General features: G+C 48.2%; 1 pseudogene; it reads right to left on the bottom strand.

The window, feature by feature from the left end:
- Positions 1 to 309: 309 nt before the first annotated feature.
- The window catches only part of LOC119397735 (uncharacterized), an 8,128-nt pseudogene continuing 2,806 nt past the window's right edge, over positions 310 to 5,631 (bottom strand).

Below are 5,631 nucleotides of genomic sequence, written 5' to 3'. Positions count from 1 at the left end.
AAAGTTACCCCATTTTCTTTCGACATCATCTTCCGGTTCACCCCTCTGTTTAGCATGCCTGTGTTCTCTGGAGGCTTCCTGACGTCTTACTATGGCTCTCTTGACTTCCTCATCCCACCAGCTCTTGGGTTTGTGTCTCCTTTTCCCGGCTGATTTGACTCCTACCTTAGCAAGCTCCAACTCAAACAGTCTAGTTAGATTTGTGTACGTCCACACTGTTTTAGTATCCTCGGTGATTACTTTCTCAATCTCTTTAGTTGCTATTTCTATTTGCCTTTCTGAATAAATATTACCCTGTGGTTGCTCATATTGCCTCCTTCCTATTTTCATTTCTCTTCCAAAACTCAGCTTGATACATTTGTGATCACTACCCAAGCTTCTGGAACCATATTCATCTATGTTCATCACCCTTAGCCTATCATACATCCTATGTGACATCAGTGCGTAATCTATCGTCGACTGCAGCCTTCCCACCTCCCATGTTATCTGCCCTTCGCACTTCTCGGTACTGTTGCAAATGATTAAATCATGCCTTTCACACATATCCATCAGCATTCTGCCTGTTGGGTCAGTATATCCATCCATATCTTCTATGTGCGCATTCATATCTCCTAATATAATTATCTCGCACTCTTCTCCTAGTTCATCAATGTCCTTTTCTATGCACTGCACCATTTCTTGGTTTTCCTCTCTGGCTTTTGCTCCTGTCCACAAGTATACAAAACCCAAGAGCGTAATTTGCCCTGCCACTTTCCCTTTTAGCCATAAATGTTCCCTGCACTCCTGCTTGACCCTTTGACAGTCTGTACTTTTATGAATAAATGCCCCGATACCACCCCCCTTTCTGTTGCCTTCTGTTCTATTGCAATATTCCCATGCGTAGTCCGGATTGCTAGGTGGTTGTTCCATGTCCCTAAGATGTGTTTCTACAAACCCATATACCATCAGCTTCTCCTCCCTTAGCTGCTCTTCTATCTCTCCACTTCAACCTATTCCTGCCACCCTGCGTGTTAATATACCCTACATCTGAATTTGCTCCGCCCTCGTGCCTACGTCGATTTCTTCTCCCCCGGACTCTACGTGTCTTGGATATTGGTGTCACTTTGAAATCGTATCTGTCCACACTGGTGGCCTCAGGGCACTGGGTCCCCCTAAAAAAGCTGTGGCTTGGCGACCCATCCTATTACCTACCCTCCTGCCCGTGGCACCACTGTAATGAATGCCATCTTGTGCAAAACGGCGGAAGCCGGGCTCGTACACGTCTTTGTTTACCTCCATTACGCTGTAGCCGAGCTGCCGGCTCATAACTCTGATGACACAGTTAGCCTCTACCACCCTCCTTTCCATACCGCCAGATTGCCCCCAGACTTCTGGGATGGTGCATATGGTCACATGCACACCCTCAGGAGCTTCTCGAAGCTTACGCACCCCATCCTCTAACTGTCTCTGAAGGTTCTGGCTCTTTCCCTTCAGGACATCGTTGAGACCAGCATGAATGACGAGGTTTTCACCCTCCATGCTGTCCCCTACCAATTCCTGTGCTTTGGCCGATGCATCGGTCATGCACTTTCCTGACTGGGCCTCCACTTTTACCCTCCTGTCTGCCTTCACTGTCGTAAGGACGCCCTGCTCGACTCTGGCTACATTGGAGTCCCCCACCACTAGGACCCTTCTACGGTCCAGTCATTCGCTTCCGGCTTGCGATTGCTGTGATCTTGTTCGCACCCGCTGATCTCCCGTTCGCTGAGTGTCGCCGACTCGCGATAACGAGCCCGCTGCCGGTGCTCCTTGCTTTGCCCCGCCGGAAGACTGCCGCGCTACATCGCTGTAGCTTTTTCTCCTGCTGTCGCCTGTTCCTACATGTGCCACTGCAGCCCCTAGGTCCCCTTTCTTACCTGTTTCTGCCTGGGATTCCGTGTTGTCCTTGCCTTTCGCCTCATACTGCTCGGGACCAGAGTCAAGCACCATAAGCGCCTTTACTCGCTCTTCGAGCTCAGCCCGCCTTTTCCGTTCCTTCCTTAGATCGGCCTCCATTTGTTCTACTAGGCTGGCGGTAGCCTCCCCACGCTCACGTGCCTCTCCGAGCTGCGCTTGGAGCTCAATTCTCTGTTCTCGCTCCACCTTCAGCTCCCCCTTTAGCTCCTCAATGCAAGCTTCCATGCGCTGCACGGCCACCTTCACTTTCTCACACAGCTTGCACTCGAAGCTCGCCTCCTCAGCGTCGGCTAGACTTGTGAAGGCCGTCTCATCTAGGTAGCACCAGCACGTGCATTCCCCGCACTACACGAGATCACTGGCGCCTGTGGTTTTTCCAGTCCGCTTAACCATCGCCCGCCCGACCATCGAACAGAACACACGAAGTTCAGTCTAAAACCGTTAATATAACTAAACAGGCGCACTCAAACACCCTACTACGGGTTAAAACTGCCGCCTACCCCTACCCCGTTCACCACGTGGTCAACATTACTGCCAAAGATGCACTAAACCGCAAAATAATAGTTCTTACATCATTTATCCCTACACCCAACAACACAACGAGCAATATAGAAAACAAAAAAAAGGAAAAAAGGAAGAGAACAAAAAGAAAACTTATTGCTTTGTACGCTGCTCCTGCACCGTCCAACCTCCGCCTGCCCCTTTCGCAGCCTCTAGAGTCACTGAAAAATCAGAGTACCGCAAAGGTAGGCTGCATGCAGGCAACATTGGGTGGCGGCGGCCATGTCCCTTCCAGACCGTCCGGCGCATTGCTAGCGTGTGTTGAGAAGTGACCGATCTTTTAGCCTCAGTGCCATGTTACGCTCGGCAGAACGGCATTATGTGTGTGTGTTTCTTCAAGAGGATATTAGAAGTGATTTCGAGTCATCGACAGGTATGGATCAACTGCGCGGTTAGCGGTGTAACTAATGAAACGTACGGCGAGTGTTGCCATGTGCTCGCAAACTCTCTTCATGGCTTCATCGGTCTCTTTTCGTGTCACGCCCAGGCGTGTTCACTAGGTCCGGATCTGTAAACATAGTTGCATTAGCGCAGTGACATCGTGCGAGATGCCATTTACTTCGACATTTGGTGAATCTTGACTGTTTGCGCTAGCTTTGCAGTCGGTGTTCAGGTTCACTGCACTCGAGAACGTTATCAAACAACATCGAGGACATTCAACATTGCGTCCTTCGACTGATCGCTGACGCATAGCTTGCTGCGCACCGTGCTTGCTGTTCAACTGGTTGATATGTCTAACAGAAGTTGTGTGTGTACTGTAATTGGAAGTTGTGCGCAACGTCTTGATTCGGAACGCCAGCAGCCGAACGCACGGGCGAATCGGTGTGCGGTAGGTAAGGTGATCTTACGATCCGATCACCATCTGATCTTACGATACGTAGAAAATAGGCCATCAAAAATGATTGACATCACTACTTAATTGTTTCATTTCTATTTCTTGTCTCCTAATATTCCCAACGTTGCAATGAATTTGCAAATATTTTGCTGTGTTCCGACAAACAGTTCTTTTTTTGGCGTTGCCAGCGCGTAAACAGCTGGGGTTGGTTTCTGCACTGCTGCACTTTTTTTTCCATAATGCACTCTTATTAAAACTTCCTCGGCACGGTGCTTTATGTTCTTTTGATCAGAAATAGCACATCCCGGAATTTTTAAAGCGCATGCTACTGCAACACAGTATGTATATAGACCTAGGGCTCGCATAAAATCGACACCCTCAATGCGTGGTATCTGCTTTTTTTTTTTTTTTTTTTTTTGCTGTGACCATTTCTCACCAACTATTCAGTATTTTAAGGGTACGCTCGGTGCAATGCAGCATTAGCAGAATTTTTTGCAACAAATTTAAAAATACACTTGATAACATTGTCTTATACCAAGTTTATCAACAGAGTTCCACGCTTATTTTTGTGCAATGCCAAATGATCATGCCACAATTGCCTTCAAGGTATACCAGTAAACAGTTATTATTTTAATAAATCTTCGATTTCGCTCTCGTGCGTGACACGCTTATAACTCGGATAGCATGCGTAATCTATTCAACATATCGAGATATAAACAGCCGAGCAAATAGAAAGTTATGTAGTTTTCAATATCGCTGACCATAGCGAACTGAAAAGGTGAAGTATCCTGTCGCATAAGATCTTTTCCAGCAATGTTAGTGTTGTTCACTGCAGGAAGGTGTGTTATTTGAGGGGGGCGAATTCGTTCAGGCCAACTATGCAGCCACGTAGAACGGCGCTCTTTGACATGATTTTTTCCCACACGGCAAACGGAGATTCCCAGAGTAGCTCACCAGTAACGTTCGATTGATGGTGAGCATCTTCTGGCATCTGCATGCAGTGACGTAGCCAGGGGGTGGCACACCGGGCCCGTGCACCCCCCCCCGAAAAAAATGTCTGCTTACGCCCCTGTCTGCATGACACGCTAAAAGAAGCGACGAAGTACTTCTGGGGACCGTGGTACTGCTAAATGTCCTGCCACGCTCTGCATTGAACGCGCCTGCGCCCAAAGCGCTTGGAAAGGATATGGCGGCGAGAGGTCACGTGATGCGAGTAAGCCATCGCGTCGGCGGCGGTGCACGGAAAACCGATGCGATACTCTGAAATTTTTCCAGTGACTCTAGCAGCCTCTAGAGTCACTGGAAATTTCAGAGTACCGCAAAGGTATGCTGCACGCGGCAACATTGGGCGGCGGCGGCCATTTCCCTTCCGGACCGTCCGGCGCGTTTACTAACTTGTGTTGAGAAGTGACCGATCTTTTCGCCGCGATGCCGTGTTACGCTCGGCGTAACTCAATACATGTGTGTGGTGTGTTTCTTCAAAAGGATATCAGAAGTGATTTCGAGTCATCGACAGTTATGAATCGACTGCGCGGTAAGCGGTGTAACTAAGAAACGTGCGGCGAATGTTGCCATGTGCTCGCGAACTTTCTTCGTGGTTTCATCGGTCTCTTTTCGTTTCACGGCCGGGTGTGTTCGCAAGGTCCGGAGCTGTATAGTTGCATTAGCGTAATGACCGTGCGAGATGCCATTTACTTTGACACTTGGTGAATGTTGACTGTATGCGCTAGCTTTGCAGTCGGTGTTCAGGTTCACTTCATAGCGCATTCGAGACCATTATCGAACATCGCGAACATTCAGCATTGCGTCTTTCGACTGATCGCTGACGCATACCATACTTGCGCACCATGCTTGCTGTTCAGCTGGGTGTTATCTGTAATAGAAGTGGTGTGTACGGTAAGTGGAAGTTGTGCGCGAAGTATTTGCCTCGGTTTCGGAACGCCAGCAGCCGAACGCACGGGCGAATCGGCATGCGGTAGGTAAGGTGCATCTTATTTTGCGAATACGTTGTCATTTCCTGACAGATAGGTAGAAAAGAGGCCATCGAAAATGATTGACGTCACTACTCGGTTGTTTCATTTCCTATTTTTTGTCTCTTTAATATTCAACGTTGCAGTGCATTTGCAATAATGCTGTGTTCCGACAAAGCTTTTTTTTTGCGTTGCCAGCGCGTAACAGCTGGGGTTCGGTTTCTGCACGGCTTTTAATTTCAACTTTATTTTTCCGTTGATGCACTCTTGTTAAAACTTACTCGGCGCAGTGCTTATGTTATTTTGATCAGGAAAATGCACACCCGAAAC

The sequence above is a fragment of the Rhipicephalus sanguineus genome, chromosome 6 (assembly GCF_013339695.2).
Source record: "Rhipicephalus sanguineus isolate Rsan-2018 chromosome 6, BIME_Rsan_1.4, whole genome shotgun sequence".
Classification (NCBI taxonomy): domain Eukaryota; kingdom Metazoa; phylum Arthropoda; class Arachnida; order Ixodida; family Ixodidae; genus Rhipicephalus; species Rhipicephalus sanguineus.
Note: the sequence above shows the minus strand (reverse complement) of the source record. Positions and strands in the feature narration are given on the sequence as shown.